Below are 22,967 nucleotides of genomic sequence, written 5' to 3' on the forward strand. Positions count from 1 at the left end.
AAGTAATTAGTCAAGTTGCAAGAAGTAGTTTAATTAATTTCTTGGGTAAATTCCAAGCTATAAAGGGGAAAAAACCCAGAAGCTAGAAGGGGAACATTTATATATTTAATTAATAAACAGAACATACACACAATTGTTTCTGCCCAAAATGAGCTCTCTAATTACTGATTATGGCTCAGTGGGAAATCGCCATTGAACACAATCACTGGGAAATCCCTAGGATGAAAAATGGGTATTGGAAAATATCATAGTTGCTCCTCAAAGACAATTTCATGTAGGTAAAGCAATAACGAACTGAGGTATTTCCATATGCTACTGATAGCTATCCAAATGTTTTCTGACGAAAATCTAATTCAATTATATAAATCATTGGAATCCTACTCTTGCTTAGATAACTATATTTGATTTAAACTCTGTCTTAAAATCTAAGTAAAGAAGTTGCAAGATGGATGGCTGGATGTTTTCTGACATCCCTATAATTGATAAAGAGTTTTGTTTTTATGTTGTGATTCTTTTTTCACAACTCAAATAATATGAAATAGGTTTAACATGATTACACATGTATAACCTATAGCAGATTGCTTGCTGTCTTGGGGATAGAAGGGAGAGAGGGAAAAAATAATGGAATTCGAAATCTTAACAAAATGAATGTTGAAAACCATCTTTACATGTAATTGGAAAAATAAAATAGTATTAAGTGTAAAAAAAGAGTAAAGAAAAATATGATTACTAATAAAATCATGTGAACATTTGAAGTACTGAAATTGAATGTTGAGAATTAATTATATATGTGTGTATGCATATATATGAATATAACTGTTCATATATAAATATATTTACATATGTATGTATATGTATATGTATATATCCCATTCAGCTTTTTCTGGGCAACATGATACAAGTACCCTGTGCTTGCCATTCATCTTTTCCTTTTCCTGAGGAAATTTTACCAAGTTGCTATATGACAATACCTTGTTTTGCCATGGAGATTGAATCTCAGGTTTTGAGATTTTGACAGCTTAATGTAAAGCTATACCATGGTGAGATGACTTTAGTAAGTCCCCAGTAGCAGAGCTTTCAAAGGACTAACTACGAAGGGGCTCAATCAATAGGAAGGCAAATTGGTGATAGATTCTTTGTCCAAAGCAACCCTTAAAATAAAAATTTTAAAAACTAGCCCTCAGTCTTGTGTTCTCTCCTTTTGCTTCTGTAGTGATGACAGTGACAGAATTACAGAAAAGATATAGGAGCTACTAAGAATTATCCAATTTTTAGGCAATTTGAAAACTTTTATTTAATTGTGGTATTCCAGTGGTGAGTTTCATGTTCAAGCACCAACAAATGATCAGATGCACTCAGTAAAGAACTGTCATATCTATATTTGATCTCTTCTTTTCAAAATAATTTATATTTTTAAACTAATTACATGTTAAAACCTTTTAATATTTTTTAAACATTTGATATCTATCCCTCACTTCATCCCTCTCCCCTTCTTCCCTGAAGAAGCTAGATTATTTATATTGAATCATACATGTATAATCATGCAAAACATTTCTATATTATTCATGTTGTACAAGAAGACAAATGAAAGAAAGTAAGAAAAAAACATGCTTCAGTCTGTTTTAGGACAATATCACTTCTTTCTCTAGATATGGATATCATGTTTTATCATGGATCCTTTGAGATTGTCTTGGAAACTTGCAATGCTAAGACAAGCTAAGTTATTCATAGTTCATCATAAAATATTGCTGTTACTGTTCATTATGGACTCCTGGCTCTGCTGTCTTCATGTTTCATCAGTTCATGTAAGTCATTCAAGATTTTTCTGAAATCACCCTGCTTGCCTCTTCTTATAGAACAATAACCTTCCAACTCAATCATACACTTCAGCTTTTATAGTCATTCCCCACTGGATAGACATCCCCTCAATCTTGACATCATTGTAAACAAAAATCATAAGAAAGAAGGAAGCTGCACTTAAGGAAAGGATGGCTATATAGACTCTCCTTGGAGAGCCAAATAAAGTAACCAATCAAGTTGATCTTACTATGCACTAAGTTACAACAAGAAATATCTTGTCTGAATGTCCATCAATTGGGGAATGGCTTCACAAACTGTGGTATATGTATGCCATGGAACACTATTGTTCTATTAGAAACCAAGAGCGTTGGGAATTCAGAGAAGCCTAGAAGGATCTACATGAACTGATGCTGAGCAAGATGAACAGAACCAGAAAAACATTGTACACCCTAACAGAAATATGGGGGGGGGTGATGATCAACCCTGATAGACCTGCTCATGTCTTCAGTGCAACAACCAGGAAAAATTTTGAGCTATCTGCAATGAAGAATACCATCTGTGTCCAGAGAAAGAATTATGGACTTTGAACAAAGACCAAGGACTATTACTGTCAAATTAGGAAAAAAGCTTCATATTATCATGTAATTTTACTATCTCATACTTTATTTTTCTTTCTTAAGGATATGATTTCTCTGTCATTGCATTCAACTGAGATCAATGTTATTTTTCTTTCTTAAGGATATGATTTCTCTGTCATCACATTCAACTGAGATCAATGTATAATATGGAATGTAAACACTAACAGAATGCATTCTGTGGGGGGTGGGGGGAGGGAAGCCAGAATAGGGAAAAATGTAACTCAAAATAAATAAACTCTTTCTTTAAAAAAAAAGAAAAGAAAAAATATGTTGTCATGTATGTTTGGATATATTTCATATTGCAGTCATACAATTATCTGCAAAAAGGTTATATAATAATATGATGGACATAAAATAAACTTAGAGAAACTCTACAATGAATTTGATTCATTGTATAAAGGGATCCTTCAAGATAAATCTACATACATATTACTACTTGGTGACTTTGATTTAAAGAAGACAAGAAATAAACTAGAAAATACATATCAGAAAGAAGGAAATGAGAAAAGCCAAAATGTATAGACTAGAGAAAAGACTCATAAAGTCTACATTATAAATATTTACTCCAAAAAATGAAAAAGAATTAGTAGGCACTAGACATAGTAAGCACCAAATAATATCATGGAAAATGAAATTAATGATATTTTAATAGGCAACAAATGATTTATTGATTACGTTGGAGTCATTCCAGAATCAGCTTCTTCTATTCAGGCATATCTCTGATTTTTTAGTGCAAAGATCAAAATTAGTACTTAGCTGGAGGAAAGAATATGACATGCTATTGAAAAATTAAATCTTGACATACTTAAACATTTTTTATTAATTAAAAATGTGTAATTAAATGAATAAAGGAAATAGGAACAGACTATTAGAATACTATGAACAATTGACTTTTAAATAAGTTGTCTTAAGACAATAGTAATTCATTTGTAAAATGTAATGGAGACAAACGATGTGTCACCACATTAAGAAGACAAAAACAGTGCAAGAAGACTACAACCCTTTTTATAAAAAATTCATGAGAAACAAAAAATGTCTTTATGAAGGGCATCTAAGAATGACAATGGCAAGGAAACAGCAAATAGATAAACTTCAACAAATTTATGAAGGAAAGGAATATGCCAAAGGAAAATATCTGACACCTTAAAGTGACCAGAAAATCATCAAGGATGACCAACCTCTCTGTATATTTTGCAAACATGAAAGCAAACTACAGAACCATTGAGGGCATCTTCAAAAAGAATTACTGGTGAGGGGAGAGCAGTGGAGCCAAAATGGCAGACTGAAGGAAATGACTTCTCCTAGCTCTCCCCCAACTTCCCCAAATACCTTTAAATAATGACTCTGAATAAATTCTAGAGCAAGAGAACCCACAAAAAGTTTGAAATAATTTTCCAACCTAAGACAAAATCTTCAGGAAAGGACTGTTGCATCAGAAGAGGGCAGTCCAGCACAGACTCTGCTAAGTGGAGATCCCAGCACACCAGGGGCAAACCTCCAGGTGAGTAATCAGTGGCAACAAATCAATGGGGAGGGTTCCTGACCCCTCAGAGAAAACTTGGAAAGAAGCAAATCAGGAGCAGACCTAGGAAGTCACTGAATTGGCAGAAGCAGCAGCTAGTTTCAGAGATCTCAACCCACAGATAGTAAAGGGGTCTAACAACTAGTCAGAAGAAAATTACAGGGTTCTCTCTGCTAGGTAGAAAATTCTGTTTCTTTGCCTATACTCAGATCTGTGTCACAGTCCTGTGTGTGGTCCTAAGGTAGGATCACTAGCACATGAAGCTTGTGGCCTTGGGAGCAAGGGACTCTCCTCACAGTTCCAAGGCAGAAAAGAGTGCTTGTGGTCACTCAAACACAGGCCACGGCAGTCATAGACACCTCTCCTTGGATGAACTCCTCTGATGAACAGAAAACTTACAAATACCCAGAAATATCTCTGAAACAGTTGCAGAAAATCCCAGAAGGTTGGAGCAGTGCACTCTCCACCCAGGAAGCAGAGCCCTACCCTAACAAACAGATAAAATCTAGTCATATTCTGAGAAAAATGAGCAAACAGTAGAAGAGAAATCTGACCACAGAAAGTATTATGGTCACAAGGAAGATCATTTGGAAGATATAAGGCAAAGCTCCTACATCCAAAAATCTCCAAGAAAATATTGGTCTCAGGCTACTGAAGTGCTCAAATTTTGAAAATCAAATAACAAACTTGGAGGAAAAATTGGGGAGAGAAGAGTAATACAAGAAAAGAGACACTCAAGAAAATACTGAAAAACTAACATCTTAAGAAATAGACTAGGCCAAAAGGTAAAAGAGATCCAAAAAGCCAATGAGGAGAGGGAGTGAGTGGATTTTACTCTCATCAGAATTGACTTAAAGAGGGAATAACATACACACTAAACTGGATATAGAAATCTATCTAACCCTACAAGAAAATAAGAGGGGGAAGGGGATAGAGGATAATGGAAAGGGGGGGGGGTTAATTGGGGAGAGTTAAAAAAGAAGAGGGAAATCAGACGCAAAACAGAATGAAAGGGGGAGAGAATAGAACAAATGAAGGGACAAGATGGAAGGAAATACAGTTAGCAAGAGTAGCTGTGAAAAAAAAGTTTTGCAGCAAATTTCTCAAATAGAGAACTGAATCAAATTTAAAGAAATAAGAGCCATTCCATAATTGATGAATGATCAAAGGATATGAATAGTTTTCAGATGAGATTATTGAGGCAAATCTATAACCATATTAAAAATGCTATAACTCACTATTGGAGAAATAAATAATAAAACAATTCTGAGGTACTATCTGATACCTATTATACTGGCAATGTGGGGGAAAATGAGAGACTGCCCTTTTGGCAAAGTTGTGAACTGCTTCAAGCATTCTGTAGAGCAATTTGGAATTATGCCAAAAAGGTACCCTTTGACCAAGCAATGCCTCTACTAGGTTTTTTCCCAAAAGAGATGAAAAACAAAAATTAAAAGGACCTCTAAGTAAAAGGATATTTATGACAGCTCTTTTCTCTTGGCAAGGGGGTGACAAAGAGAATTCTGAAGGATTTATGATGAATAATGCTCTCCATCTCCAGTGAAAGAACCAATAGGTTTCAGAGAAGAGATTGAAACATATATTTTTAACTTAAAAAACAGATTAGTTGAGAGAGAGAATTTTGCGAAGAACCAACTATAAACAGTTACTATGGGAATAGAGAAAAAGGGAGGATATTAAAGCAAAATAAACAAAAAGCCTACTACTACTGGTCAAATGTTACCTTCCCAAAAAGATTCTTTTTCTTTTTAGGTATTCACAATGCAAATGGGGTTAAGAAGCTTGCCCAAGGCCTCACAGCTAGATAATTATTAAGTGTCTGAGACTGGATCTGAACCCAGGTACTCCTGACTCCAGGGCCGGTGCTTTATCCACTATGCCACCTAGCTGCCCCCCAAAAAGATTCTTTAAAAATAAAATGAGAAACCAATAAAATTGATAAAATTCTGGTCAATTTGAATTAAAAAAGAGAGAGAAGAAAACCAAATTGCTAGTATCATAAATGAAAAATGTGAACTCACCACCAATGAGGAGGAAATGAAAGTAATAATTCAGAATTATTTTGCCCAATTCTATGCCAATAAAATTGACAATATAAGTGAAATGGATGAATATTTACAAAAATATAAGTTGCCTAGGTTAAATGAAGAGGAGATTAAATAACTAAATAACCCTATCTCAGAAAAAGAAATTCAACAAGCCATCATTGAAAGAAAAAATCTCCCAGGCCTGATGGATTCACAAGTGAATTCTACCAAACAGTTAAAGAACAATTGGTTCCAATTCTAAATGAGTTCTTTGGAAAAATAGGGGAACTATGCCTAATTCTTTCAATGACAATATGGTGCTGATACCTAAATCAGGAAGAGTAAAAACAGCCAAAGAAAATCATAGACCTATCTCCCTTATGAATATAGATGCAAAAATCTTAAATAAAATCTTAGCAAAATGATTACAAGTTATCAGTAGGATAATACATTTTGACCAAGTAGTATTAATCCCAGAAATGCAGGGTTGATTCAATATTTGGGAAACTGTTAGTATAATTAATTGTATCAACAACAAACCTATCAGAAATTATATGATTATATCAATAAATGCTGCAAAAGCGTTTGACAAGGGGCTAGGACTAGGAGGTGCAGTGTATAGAACACTGGCCCTGGTGTCAGGAGTACCTGAGTTCAAATCCGACTTTAGACTCTTAATAATTACCTAGCTGTGTGACCTTGGGCAAGCCACTTAACCCCATTGCCTTGCAAAAAAAAAAAAAAATTAAAAAAAGCACTTGCCAAAATACAGCACTTATTTCTACTAAAAACACTAGAAAGTGTTGGAATAAATGGACTGTTCATTAGAATAATAAGCAGTATCTATCTGAAACCATCAACAAGCATTATATTCAAATGGGAGAGTCTAGAGGCATTCCCAATAAGATCAGGGGAAAACAAGGATGCCCATTATCAGCACTAGTATTCAATATTGTATTAGAAATGCTAGCTTCAGCATTTAGAGAAGAAAAAGAAATTGAACTAATTAGAATTGTGAAGGAAGAGACAAAACTCTTACTCTTTGCAGGTGATATGATGGTATATCCAAAGAATTTCAAGAAATCATCAAAAATACTACTGGAAACAATTAGCAATTTTAGCAAAGTTGCAGGATATTAAAATAAACTCTCATAAATCTTCACCTTTTCTTTATATGACTAGCAAGATACAACAGAAAGAGAAAGAAAGAGAAAACCCATTCAAAGTACCCTCAAAAAATATAAAATACTTGGGAGTCTACTTGCCAAGGCAGCCTCAGAAACATTTTGAAAACAATTACAAAACACTTGGCACACAAATTAAATCATACTTAAATAACTAGGCAAACATCAACTGCTCAAGGATAGGTTGAGCTAATATAATAAAAATGACAGTTCTACCAAAACTAAACTACCTGTTTAGTGCCCCACTAATCAAAATTCCAAAAAAATTACTTTAATGAGTTAGAAAAAGTTGTAAGTAAATTCATATGGAGAAATAAAGAGTCAAGAATTTCCAGAGAGTCAATGAAAACAAGTGCAAAAGAAGGTGGCTTAGCCCTACTTGATCTAAAATTATATTATAAAGCATCAGTCATCAAAACTCTCTGGTATTGGCTAAGAAATAGAGTGGTAGACCAGTAGACTAGACTAGGTGCAAAAGCAGGAGATGATTATAATAATCTGCTGTTTGATATACCCAACGAGTCCAGCTATCGGTATAAAAACTCTCTCTTTGATGAAAACTTCTGGAAAAATTAGAAATTAGTATATAGTATTATAAATTAGATTAGACCAACACCTCACACCCTATACCAAGATATGATCCAAATGGATACATGATTTAGACATAAAAAACAATGTTATAAGCAAACTAGAATATCAAGGACTAGTTTACCTGTCAAATCTATGGAAAGGGAAGCAGTTTATGATCAAGGAAGAGATAGCGAACATCACTAAAAGCATACTAGATGATTTCGATTATATTAAATTAAAAAGCTTTTGCACAAACAAAACCACTGTAACCATGATCAAATGAAATGTAGTAAACTGGGAAACAATTTTTACAAGTAATGTTTCTGACAAAGGACTCACTTTTAAAATATACAGAGAACAGAGTCAAATTAAAAAAAAAAATTTGCCAATTGACAAATGGTCAAAAGATATGCAAAGACAATTTACAAATGAGGTCAAAGCAATTCATAATCATATGAAAAATTGCTCTAAATCATTACTTAGTAGAGAAATGCAAATTAAAGTTTCTCTGATGTACCACCTCACACCTCTCAGACTGGCCAATATGATCAGAAAGGACAACGATCAATGTCGGAAGGGTTGTGGGAGATCTGGGACACTATTACATTGTTAGTGGAGCTGTGAAGTCATCCAAACTTTCTGGAAAGAAATTTGGAACCACATCCAAAGGGCAACAAAAATGTGCATACCTTTTGATCCAGCAATACCACTACTGGGTATATACCCTGAAGAGATGATGAAAAAGGGTAAAAATATCACTCGTTCAAAAATATTCATAGCAGCCCTGTATGGTGGCAAAGAATTGGAAATCAAGTAAATGTCCTTCACTTGGGGAATGGCTTAGCAAACTGTGGTATATGTACATCATGGAACACTGTTCTTCTATTAGAAACCAGGAGGGATGGGAATTCAGGGAAGCCTGGAAGGATTTGCATGAACTGATGATGAGTGAGATCAGCAGAAACCAAAAAACACTGTACACCCTAACAGCAACATGGGTGTGATGATCAAATTTTATGGACTTGCTCATTCCATCGCTGTAGAAATCAGGGACAATTGGGGGCTGTCTGCAATGGAGAGTACCATCTGTATCCAGAGAAAGATCTGTGGAACAAAGACCAAGGACTATTACCTTTAATTTAGGGGGAAAAAAAAACTGATATCTTATTGTCTGATCTTGTTATCTCTTATACTTTATTTTCTCCTTAAGGATATGATTTCTCTCTCATCACATTCAGTTTGGATCAGTGTATACCATGGAAACAATGTAAAGACTGGTAAATTGCCTTCTGTTGGGGTGGGGAAAGGGAAGTAAGATGGGGGGAAATTGTATAATTCAAATAAAAGCTTTAAGAAGTGAAAAAAATGAGACATTGAGGAAAAAATAAAAACATAATTATAAAAGAAGATTATGGAAAGTCAACCACCTAGAAAAGGATATCCAAGACTCAAGGAACAACATGACTACTTAAAACTTAGAAATGGGCAAGGGAAAACCAAAATATAAAGAATGAAAATATTAGAATATGAGATATCACATGAGAATAACAACCAACCTAGAGAAACAGGTCAAGAAATAAATCATAAGAATAATAGGACTAATTAAAAGCTAATTCAAAAGCAAAAATAAACAATCTTGATAAAATTATAAAAGAAATAATAATAGAAAATTGTCCTGATAATTAGAACAAGAGGGGAACGTAAAAATGTAAAAAAAGTTCATTGCTTAGCACCTGAAATAGATCCTTGGAGATAAATATATAGAAATATCATAGCTAATTTCTGAAACTTCCAGGTTAAGCAGAAAAATTACCATAACAAGGAAAATATTGAAATATAATGAAGTCAGAATTAGAATTACACAAGACCCAGCAGCAGCTATATTAAAAGGTCATAGATCTTGAAACACTATATATTGAAGAACAAAAGAACTGATGTTGCAGCTGAAAATACCATACTCAACAAAGTTAAGTTTAATCCCAAATATTAAAAAATGAATATTCCAAAAATTGTCAGATTATCAGGTTTTTGTTGCAATAGGACCTGAACTTAATAGAAAATTTGATGCAAAAGAAATATAAGATAAAAATCAATGACTAATTACAAGGAACTCAATAAGGATAAATTGTTAACTGTTTCTATGTGGAAATAAAAACCATCTGCCTAAAATTATTATTAGTAATTGGGTAGTTCAAAAGAAAGATTAGGGTAGAAATGAGTGTGATGTGATTCTAAAAAGTAAAATGGTGTAGGAAAAGACAAAAATTAATTATCGTACAAATAAGGTGCTACAGGCAGAACTGAATCAGAGAAATTACATGGGGAAGAAGGGTTCGTAGTTCTCTCATCAGGAATGATTAAAAAAGAAATATTTATATATATGTAGGTGGGCATAAAAGTCTTCTAAATCCATAAAGAAATGAGGTACTAAGGACATAGGGAGAATAAAATATGATAAGAGGGACACAGAAGGCTGTGTAATGGAGGGATTCTTGGAGGCAGTTAGGTTAAGGAATAGGAGAGCTAGGTAATAGAAATAAAGCAGAGTAGTAATGAAAGGTTATTGATTTTAGGAAATGTTATAAAAAATGAGAGATACACCTAGCCACAAAATAAAGTATCAGGAAAGGAATGTATAATGTATTTCTTAAAAAGCAGAAGTAGTAACTATATCAGATAAAGTTAAAGCTAAACTAGATTTAATAAAAAATAGGAAATCTATGATATGTTAGCAATATTATTTTACATTATTTAAAAATAATTAGGTAATATAAGGTAGAAATATTGCTATAATGGAGAAAATGATAAAGTGATGGATTTAAAAATATGGAAACACATGTTTTTAATTATATATCCTTATGAGTATATTTGTGTATGTATGAATTTACATATAGATAGATAGATAGATAGATGTGTATATATATATTAAAATGCATATGTGTGTTTGTGTGAGTAGACGTGTTTGTAATGTGTGGTTATGTGTATTATCTATAAATACATTTACACAATACATACACACTTTTATGTGTATGTATGTGTGTATCTATGCTTAATTATATCCTTCTGGGGGGGGAGGTAGGAAAGGGAAAAATGAAATAAAAGGAAAAATGTACAGCAGATAAAAAAGAAAACCCACAAGAAAGAAAAGATGGAAAAACGATATACATTTTATTGGTGTTCTTGAAATGGAAATTTGTTTTATATTTTGAATCCTCTTTTATATTCTGCTATGCACATGATTTTTTTTATTATTTTGTATTTGCTTAAAATAAAAAAAACAAATAAAAATAAAAAGGGTTAAAAAATAATAAAACCAAAAACCAAAAGTTACTGGAGGTAGAAAGGAAAGATCTCTTAAGCAGAGTTCACATTAGGCTATAGCTTTTCCATAATATGACTGATGAAAAATTTTGTGAATACAAGATGCCATAGCACTTATTTATGAAAAATAATTCAATAGAGCAATATAATTCAAACAAAAGTTCACTATCCATATGTCATTCGAGATTCCTTGAAATATGTAATAAATAAAATAAAATATTTTTAATGATTCTCTGATCAGAAAATACTGACAATGCATACAAAAAGGATTTGATGCTAAATGTCTTAAAAATATAATGGAGAGGGACAGCTAGGTGGCACAGTGGACAGAGTACTGCCCTGGAATCAAGAGGACCTGAATTCAAATGTGGCTTCAGACATGTAATATTTACCTAGTTGTCTGACCTTGGGTATGTCCTTTAACCCTAATGCTTTGCGAAAACCTCCTTATATATGTATGTATGTATATATGGAGGTGAACTAATACTGACTGCAAGTTGAAAAAATAATTTTCCTTAGTTGAGAAGGTCTTTGAATATTTCTGTTTATAAATAATATCATGTTGGTCTCATTAATTCCTAGAGCAAAGGAGAGTTTTGCAGATTAGTTCCAGAACTATCCGAATTATTTTAATTTAATTGACCACACAAGGAAAGTCAAATAGTTAAAGAATGTCTATTACTTAGAATTTCATATGAATTAGATATTTAACAACATTGAATGGCCAATATATCAAGCTTGTCCATCAGTTTGTAGATATTAGTGGGCAATACAAATGTATAAATTATGCCAAAACTAAAAAAGGAGAAAAACAGTAGAATTGATTTAGCTTTCAGAAAACCATCAAACTCTTTTAATGACCTCAGACTTCTTCCAAAAAAAAGATCCATTTAAAAAAAGTAGCGATGTTCAATCAGTGTTGCTATATCACTAGGGGAAATGATGCAAAGAATAGAAAATGAAAAGAGGACAATGTATGGAACAATATTATATATGAATAGAAAACAATGAAGAATAAATAAGAGATTGTGAGGAAGAAGGAAGTATGTTATTGGTCAAATGTGTCATCAAAAAAGAATGGAATCACGGATCTATTTGAGTATTTTTTTTTTATTTATGTTTTACTTTTCCAAATACATGTTATGAAAGTTTTAAAAATATACATCTCTATGCCTATGCAAATTTCTAAATAACAAAATTTCTTTCCACCCACCCTCCCACTCCCCTCCCCTCAGCAGTGAACAGTCAGGTTAATATTGTACTTAGACACTGTGTTAAGCATGTTGAAAAGTTAGCCATTTTGGGCATGAGGAATTAGGATATAGTGAAAGAAAAACATGAGAGATATTTTTTTTAAACAGAAAATGTAGTGTTGCACAGATTTTAAAGGATGATTTTGTTTTGTTTTGTATTTCTTCCTCTAGATAGGGATAGCATTGTCCACTCACTCTAACACAGTTGTCCTAGTTCTCTGAGGTGCTGAGAGGACCTGCTTCTATCAAGGTTGATCATTTTACAATATTGTTGCTTAGGTATAGAACATTCTTTTGGTTTTGCTCCCTTCACTCAGCATCAGATCTCATAAGTCATTCCATGCTTCTCTGGAGTCCGACAATTTATGGTTTCTTATATAACAACTTATTTGGACATTCCCTCAATTTTAATTCTTTGCCACTACAAAAAGAGCTGCTATGAATATTTTGGAACACGTGGTACTTGTCCCATTTTTTCATAATTTCTTCTGGATATAGAACTATAATTGAAATTGCTGGGTCAAACAGTATGACCAATTTTATTGCTCTTTGGCCTAGTTCCATATTGTTCTCCAGAAGGGTTGAATCTGTTCAAAACTCCACCAGAAATTCATCAATGTCCCAATCCTCCTACAACCTTTCTAACACTAAATATTTTCCCTTTTTATCATTTGCCAACCTGATAGGTGTGAGATGATTCCTGAGAGTTGTTTTAATTTGCATTTCTCTAATCAATAATGATTTGAGCATTTTTTCATATGATTATATATAGCTTTAATTTTTTTCATTTGAAAATTGTCTATTCATATCCTTTGACCATATATCAATTGGGGAATGACTTGTAATCTTATTAATTTGATGCAATTCTCTATATATTTTAGAAATGAGACCTTTATCAGAGCTCTGAGTTGTGAAGATTGTTTCCCAGCTTTTTGCTTTCCTTCTGATTCTGGCAGCATTGAGCTAATTAGAGGAAACCCTTTTTAATTTAATATAATCAAAATCATTCATTTTCAGTTTATAAGGTCTTATTTCTTGTTTGGTAATAAATGTGGCCCTATTTCCATAGATCTGTTAAGATAGAGTATTTCTTTGGTCTATTAGTTTATCTGTGGTATTCCCCTTTATATCTAAATCCTGTACCTGTTTTGACCTTATTTTGTTATGGGGGAGATGTGGAGCTATACCTAGTTTTTGCCGTACATGTTCCAGTTTTCCCAACAAATTTTTTTTGTCAAATAAATAAGTTCTCATCCCAATATCTAATGTATTTGGTTTTTTTTTCAAAATGGAGATTACTGTGGTTTCTTTTGAACCTATCCTAATCCACTGATCCATCACTCTATTTATTATTCAATACTAGGCAGTTTTGATGACTGCTACTTTGTAGTATAGTTTTACATCTGGTAGAGCTAGGCCACCTTCCTTTACATTTTTTCATCAGTTCCCTTACTAATTTGACATTTTGTTGTTCAAAGACGAATTTTTTCAATATTTTTCTAGCTTGGTAAAACAATTTTTTGGTAGTTTGATTGGTTTGACATTGAATAAGTAATTTAATTTCAGTAGAATTGTCATTTTTATTATATTAGCTCGACCTAACCATGAACAATTGCCATTTTCCAATTATTTAGATCTGACTTTATCTGGGTGAGAAGTGGTTTGTGATTGTGTTCATACCGTTTCTGGGTTTCTCTTGGAAGGTAGATTCCCAGGTATTTAATGTTGTCTATAGCTACTTTATTGGGTTTTTTTTTAGGTTTTTGCAAGGTAAATGGGGTTAAGTGGCTTGCCCAAGGCCAAACAGCTAGGTAATATTAAGTATCTGAGACCAGATTTGAACCCAGGCATTCCTGACTCCAGAGCCGGTACTTTATCCATTGCACCACCCAACTGCCCCTATAGCTACTTTAAATGTGATTTCTCTTTCTATCTCTTGCTCTTGTGTTTTGTTGTTCAAAAATAGAAATGTTGATGATTTATGTGGGGTTTATTTTATATCCTGCAACTTTGCTTAATTTCTTAATTGTTTCAAGCAGTTTTTTAGTTTATATACTTGTGTTTTCTAAGTGTATCATTGTACCATTTGGAAAGAGTGAAAGCTTTTCTTCTTCATTGCCAATTCTGATTCATTTAATTTCTTTTTCTTCTCTTATTGTTAAAGCTAAAATTTCTAAAACTATATTGAATCATAATGGTGATAATGGATATACTTGTTTAACCCCTGATCTTATTGCAAATGCTTCAAATTTAGCCCCATTACATATAATAATAATTGTTGATGGTTACTTAAAGTTACTACTTAACAGGATTTAGACATAAAGAGTGATACTATAGATGAATTAAGACCAAGAAATACTCTATCAGATCTATGGAAAGGCAATAAATTGATGTCCAAAAAAGAAATAGAGTACATTATAATCTGCAAAATTAATGATATTGACCATATTAAATTTAAAATATTTTGCAGTCATAAAATCAATATTGCCAAAAATAGTAGGAAAGAAGAAAGCTGGGAAACAATCTCCACAACTAGTGCTTCCAATAAGGGTCTCATTTCCAAAATATAGAGAGAATTGCATCAAATTTATAAGGTTACAAGTCATTTCCCCAATTGATAATGGTCAAAGAATACGAACAGAATTTTCAAATGAAGAAATTAAAACTATACAGTCATATGAAAAAAATGCTCCAAATTATTATTGATTAGAGAAATGCAAATTAAAACAACTCTGAGGTATCACCCCACACCAACCAGATTGACCAAGATGAGAAAAAGGGGAAATGATCAGTGTTGGAGAGGTTGTAGGAGGATTGGGACAGTGATGCATTGCTGGTGGAGTTGTGAACTGGTCCAGCCTCTCTGGAGAGCAATAGGGAATTATGCCCAAAGAACAACAAAACTATTGATACCCTTTGACACAGGAATTTCAATTCTAGCTCTATATCCAAAAGAAATTATGAAAAAAAGGAAAAATCCCATATTTCCAAAATATTCATAGCAGTTCCTTTTGTAGTGGCAAAGAATTGAAAATTAAGGGGATGCCCATTAATTGGGAAATGGCTAAACAAGTTATGTTACATGAGTATTATAGACTACTATTGTTCTATAAGAAATCACAAATGGTCAGAGTCTAGAGAAGCATGGAATAACTTACAGGATCTGATGCTGAGTGAAGACAATAGAACAAAGAGAGCAATGTACATATCAACACCAACATTGTGAGATATACAACCTTAATGGAAGCAGCTCCTCTCCGCAGTCCAGAGAGCTAGGACAATTGTATTTGAATGGCTAAGGACTATATTATCCCCATCCAGAGGAAGAAAAACAAAACACAAAAAACCAACCCTTCAGAATCTGATAAAACATTTTATAAAAATTATCTCTTATGTATTTTCTTCCCTTAGTCCTAATTTCTCACACCAAAAATTACTAACATGCTCATCAAAATATGCATGTATAATACTAATGTGACTGTTTACCACTGAGGCAAGTGGGATGGGAAGGGAGGGTGGAAGGAAATTTTGTAACTTAAAAATATACATGTGGCATATGGATGAAAATATATAAATTTTAAAAAGCAATAATAAAAAAGAAAATTACTACTTATTCTTTTAAGGAAAATTGTATTTATTGCTAAACTTTCCAGTGTTTTTAATAGAAATGGATATTGTATTTTATCAAAGGCTTTTTCAGCATCTATTGAGATAATCATATGATTTCTGTTGGTTTTGCTATTGATATATTCAATTATGTTGAGTGATTACCTAATATTGAGCCATCCCTGCCTACATAGTATAAATCCTATGTGTTTATGGTGTATTATCCTAATAATAATAATAACTTGCTGTAATTAATGTTCATTAGGGAGATTGGTCTATAATTTTCTTTGTCTGTTTTGATTCTTCCTGGTTTGGGTATCAACACCATGTTGGTACCATAAAATGATTTTAGTAGAACTCCTTGCCCACTTTTTAAAATAGTTTATGTGTATAGAATAGGAATTAATTGTTCCTTAAATGTTTGGTAAAATTCACTTGTAAGATCCATCTGGACCTGGAGATTTTTTCTTAGGGAATTTATTGATGGTTTCTTCATTTTCTTTTTCCTGAAATGGGGTTATCTAAGCATGATATTTCCTCTTCTGTTAATCTAGGCAGTTTGTATTTTTGTAAATATTCATCAATTTCATTTGGGCTATCAAATTTATTGGCATACACTTGGGCAAATTAGCTCTGAATTATCTCTTTAACTTTCTCCTGATTCATGGTCAGTTCACCCTTTTCATTTTTGATACTGATAATTTTCTTTTCTTTTCTTTCTTCTTTCTTTTTTTAAACCAGATTAATCCAAGTTTTGTCTATTTTATTGGCTTTTTCATAAAACCAAGTCTTAGTTTTATTTATGAGGTGAATTGGTTTCTTGCCTTCAATTTTATTAATCTCTCCCTTGATTTGCAGAATTTCTAATTTGATATTTAATTTGAGAATCTTTAATTTGTTCATTTTCTAGCTTTCTTAGTGCACATCCAATTCATTGATCTCCTCTTTCTCTATTTTATTCATATAAACGTCTAGAGATATAGTTTCCCCTCAAAACTGCCTTGGCTGCATTCGACAAATTTTGGTATGATGCTTCATCACTATCGTTTTCTTGTATATAATTATTGATTATTTCTATGATTTGTTGTTTGATTCACTTATTATTTAAAATTGTTATTTAATTTCCAATTAGTTTTTAGTTTCTCTTTCCTTGATATGTTATTGCATGTAATTTTTATTGTATCATGGTGGGCTTTTTTCTTAACTTAGCTTTTCTTGGGTATGGAGCTATACAAGGCCCTTCAATCCAACAAACATTTAGTAAATAAGTTAACTAGGTGCTTAGTATTTCAATATAAAAATGAAAAAAGAAAGTCTTTTCCACTAATCAATATACATTTTGTTAGGGGATAAAACATAAATAGAAAAGAAAATACAAGTAATTTCAAACATAGCACACTAGCAATTCTGGAAATGAGGAATGGTGAACTGTGGCAAAAGACATATAAAGTGAATCTTGAACAAAGCCACATAGTCTGAAGGAATAGAGTTGAGAAGTACAGTTGAGATAGATAAAGGTACTTATGCAAAGACATGGAAAGCTGAGAGGGGAGCAATAAGTAAGTCTATCAGTTCATACAAGTGAAATGTAGAGTATGTACAAAGGAATACCATGATAACTTCTGTATATATTTTTTTCCTCTTCTTTATGATTTTAAAAGCTTCATACAAGTCAGTGAATTGGTTTAAAGGAAAAGAAAACACTTAGCTTACAATGATAGATTGTCAATTGAAAAACTACTTTTAAGACATAAATGTAGACATATTGGAAAATATCTCGGAGATATATCAATCAATAAAGGACCCATAATTTTCCGTGTACTTTCCTGAAGAGAATTTTTTCTGTATGACAGAAAACTTGAAGAAGGATCTGCCTGTGTGGAAAAGCATTTATCTTGAAATGTGCATATAGATGATCAGGAGGGAGGAAAAAATGGTGCAAACTGAGAATTAAAAAAAAAGATTCTGAAAACAAATAAAACATTGATGGCTGCGATTACCCCAGAGATAGACTTGCTTTCTGAGCACTCTATTCTTGTCTCTCTTGAATATTATTCTGATATATGTAGGAGACTGGTTATTTCAGCAAAGCAATTAATCATGTAATGACTACACTTGTATGTTCAATTATAGTCTTTATGGTTGATTACTCTTCATAATAAATGTCATTACTGGATCTTTTCACTCCACTTTGCCCTGGGCAAAGAAGGCCAGCTTAAAAAAAAGGGGAAAGCAGCTATAACAAACTTTCAGATTGTTTAACTGTGGCAAAAAGGGAAACATTTTTCAATGTCAGAGGGAGAAGTATTAGTTTTTTTTTTATTGGAGGAGAAAAATCTAAATATTCATTCAATGTCCACTTTCACTGAAATAAGCATCCACTATAATATACCGTTATATTTATTAATGCCATTGTCATTGTCATCATCTTTAGCACTACATTGGTATGAATAGTCTCCTTAAGATCAGATTGAAGTATCTCCCAATTTTTGCCTTGACCAAAAAATTTAGGACAAATGTCTAAGTTACAAATACTGTCACTCTTGTTGTTTTTGTATATTATATATTGCATGCTATATTTATTTTAAAATAATATATATACATATTTTTATTGACTTGTTTTTAAGGTATACTACTCATATCCTACTTTGAATTATCTCTAATTAAAAGAAAACAGTGGCCACTTGTTAGCATGTGTTTTATTTCTCATTTATAATTCTCTTCCTATCTTCTGAAAAGAGGGAAATTTTTTTTTCATTTTCTTTCTGAAATAAAAATTAGACATTCTAACAAAGGAAAACTTGACTGCTTTTGGGTTGTATTTCTTTTATGTTATTTTTATTAAATATATTTTTGTCCTGGTTTTCTTACTTCATTTGTATCAGTTCATACAAGTTTTCTTATGATTCTCTGAATTCCTAAAATCAGTTTCTATGATAAGATAGAATTGGATTACCACAATTTGTATAGTCATTCTCTACACCTTTTCCAGGCTTTTTTTTCTGACACAAAAAAATGCCATCATGAATAGGTTTTACAGATATTGTTTCTTTTTTCCTTTACTGTTTATGGTTTGACTTTAGAAATTATTGTGTAAAAGGATATGAACTGAAATTTTCAAAAATAATTTTCTATAATTTTCTAGCATTGATGGCTCAAGTTATGGTTTCCCAAGGAAGATAATATTTTTTTCTTCTTTGAATATAGATTTCCAAAAACATCTTCACATTGTTTTCTAAATCCATGGAATAATCTACTCTGTTAAAAAATATTTAAAACATTTTATAGCCAGATTGAATAAAATATTTCTCTAATTTTCAACAGAGGGAGGATTTTAAAAATGCTCCTTTTAGAATGCTAGAATTACAGAGCTCAGTAAGCCCTAGATGTAATAATACATCATGCTGATTGGTTGATGTCCTTTATTCTTGAAGAGGACCAAAATAACATCACTATGTTAGAGTAAATTGATCAGACCAATATGAACCTGGAATGCTCTACTACAGGAGGCTCAGATAATCCATTTGGGGTGGGATTCTCTAAATTTGTATATCTTGTGCAATCATTCTACTGATTCCAAAGGTGGCACTCTTCTCTTTGTGAGAAAGAAAGGAAAAGATTAGTACTCCAAGGTAGGTTTAGAGCAGGTATTATTATCTTTAAGATAAATCACCAATGCTTTGTATTGTTATTTGTGGTTGCATATGTTTGGTTGCCATGTCATTTGAAAAAAGAAATTACATGCCTACTTTCCCATTTTTTTTTAATTTGGAAAAACATTATATTGGATTTCTATATTTGGTAATGGTTCTTACTTATAATTTTATCAATGTTTTAGCATTTTTACTTATATAATCCAATGCAAAATGAGGGTATACATGAAAAAATGGGGCAAAAATATTCTTTTTATAAAATTAAATGCAGTTAACATTTTCAGATCTAGAGAAATAATGTATTATAGTTAAAAGAGAATTGGCATAGTCCAGCTGGATGACGGACTAACTGCTTCACTTCACTGACCATCATTCTTCTTATCTGTAAAATAGGAAAAATAATTCTTACCACACCTAAGGGATTTCCTAGTTTTGGACTATCTGAAAATATAATAAAACAGGATTCAAAAGCTACAATGAACCTAAACATTCAAGTGAGTTAGCTATTATGATTTTGCCCTATTCAGGACCATTCATAAACTCATACCATAAAGTGATTTTTCTATATGATAGTTATTTGATTCATTAGTTACAAAATTAAGCTATCCTGTTTGATAACTGAAGATGGAATGCTATTAAAATAATAACCCTGGTTTAACTCTTATTTCTTTTAATATCGAAAACAGAAAATCATCTCATAGTTTCATTGTACTTTTCAAAGTACTTTATAAACATTGCTTTATTTAATTCTCACAATAATTTTTAAGGGGGGCATTACTTTATTTTGGAGATGGAAAAGTACTACTGTAGAACGTCAGTTCACAAATTTAATTTGTTCCAAGACGGTTCAGCATAAGATTTGTTTCTATTGCAAAGTAAATTTTCACATAGAAAATAATGGAGAAAAAAATAATTATAATTTTAAGTAAGGTTTTTTGTCCCTATTGCACCTGAAATACAATAGCAATTATTAGTACACATTATAAACTGAAAATAAAACAAATTAACCTGTACTTTATCTTTGAGAAAAGCCATGGCTGTCCTGAGGGATACAAGAGGGAGGAGCTTGGAAGGAGAATCTCCTTCTACAATTACAAAATCAGAAGTGTTCTCTCATATGCTATTTTAACTACAAGTAAAACTAACACTATTGTCTTCGCTTAGTTTTTATTTTTAGAATCATTCATGTTTTGACTCACTTGACTTTTTTTTACTTTATGTTCACTTCTGATTCAGAATCTAACAGCACTTATTTTTGATGTTTTTTCAGAATGTCATAGAAATTTGACATTGCATTTTTGTCAAAAATATTTGTGGCTCTCATTTGCTACAGCCTTGTTTGGTGATGTTTTTCAACAAAATTTTGCACCTTTCCCCACATCTGATGAAGCTCCCTAATCTCACTCAATTGACATGAGGGATTCCTCCAACCTCTCAACTCCTCCTCGGATGAGATGTCCTCTCCAACCTCTCCCTGTTGCTCCTTGTGTAGACCCATTGGTTCTTCCTTTGTCAGCTCCTGTCCATGTTCTTTCATGAACTCTTTCTGCCATGCACTTTTATGCAATGTACTACTGTATGTTTGGGAACATGCATGAACACACTAGTACAGTTAAGAGCAATCGATGCTGTCTTCACAAAGGGTCAATGCCAAATTAGACTGATTAGGCTGTACAGCAGCCTGAGGTTTTGTTGTTTGACATATGAAAGCAAATAATTTAAAAAAATGCCCTAGATGAGAATCATGCCTTCACACATTGTTCAAACATGATATTTGTACTGTGAAATTTTGTTCCTGCAAGTCAAATTTTACTAAAATTTTTTTCCTCATCCAACATACAAACTAGGTTACTCATAAATTGAGATTCTGCACTATTTATATATGTATATATATATATATGTATACATATATATATATATATATATATGTGTGTGTGTGTGTGTGTGTGTGTGTGTGTGTGTGTAAAGTTATTAAAGACCTTTGGGAGGGGGAAGTTCTCTTTGCCAGAATCCTTGGCACTATCAACTGGTTCAACATCAAATATCAATATGGCCCTATTAATGGAAATGGCATTAATGCATATTTATTGTCAATTTGCTTCAAATCACAACTGAAACCTTCTATACAATGTTGATTTTTTCCAATTATCTCCTTGGATCCAATGATCTTGGAATTAGAAATTTTGATTCTATATTTGTACTTTTCACACTCCACCCAAAATTTTGTTTGAAGAAAGTACTCACATACTTTTTCATTTATTAATTTCTTCATTTACACATTTTAAAGATGATACTCAGAGAGAACTGACTTTGCCAAGGTCACATGATAAGGAAGGTATAATATTGTTCTTTGAAGCATCATTTTTTTTTCTGTAAATCTGTTCCCGGTCTCTTTCTATTTTACACCATTCTTCCCCCCCCCCCCAATTTGATTATAAGTATAATATATATACATATATAATATATATATCAGAAGACTTAATGAAATTAGGATATATTTTGCTGTCCACAAATATCAAATACCTACTATATTACAATATTCTGGGAGAGTGGATAGAAAAATTAAATAAGACATGACTACTGCCCTCAATTTTCATAATAATAATAATAATAATAATAATCTCATAAAGTGGTTAGTGTAAAAAACATTGCTCCCATTTTATAGAAAAGGCACTATGGTTAAGAAAATTAAGATGATTTTCAATTCAGGTCAACAAGCATTTCTGTAGCAGCTACAATGAATAAGATAGTGGACTGGCATAAAGTATTACAAAAACAAAACAAAACAAAAAAAAAAAAAAACCCTCCCCTGCCTCAAGGTGCTTACTTTCTAACTGGAGATTCAACTTCTCTATTACACACATAAAAGTTAACTTGATGATAAAGAGGATCTGTCTGTAATTTCTTGGAAGAGGACAATGCAATCTAAAATGGAAGCTGAATTCCAAAACAAAAGTTTTAGATGTGCATATACCTGGATTCATTTATAGAAGTATTACTCTAAAATTTCTCTTTTTAGCATAGCCCACTGGCTTCCGCTTTCAAACTTTCACAAACAGACCATAGCATTTCTGGTCCTATTTTTCCTAAAAAAAAAAAAAGAAAAAAATTTAGAAATTCTTCAGCTCCCCTAGAAGCACTCCATTTTAGGCTACATGTAAAGTAGGATAGGCTTTAGTTATTACAGTAAACAAATTCCTTAATACATGTTATCATTATATAGTACCTAAAGGTTTATAAAGCACTTTACATATTATTTCATTGAATCCTCATAACAACCTCAGATGGTCTGGGACATTATTCTCCCCATTTGGACTTATGTGGAAATTGAGCCTGAGAGATGTCAAATACTTGCCCTGATCCCACAACTAG

This window comes from Macrotis lagotis, chromosome 7 (assembly GCF_037893015.1).
Source record: "Macrotis lagotis isolate mMagLag1 chromosome 7, bilby.v1.9.chrom.fasta, whole genome shotgun sequence".
In the NCBI taxonomy this organism is placed as follows: Eukaryota; Metazoa; Chordata; class Mammalia; order Peramelemorphia; family Peramelidae; genus Macrotis; species Macrotis lagotis.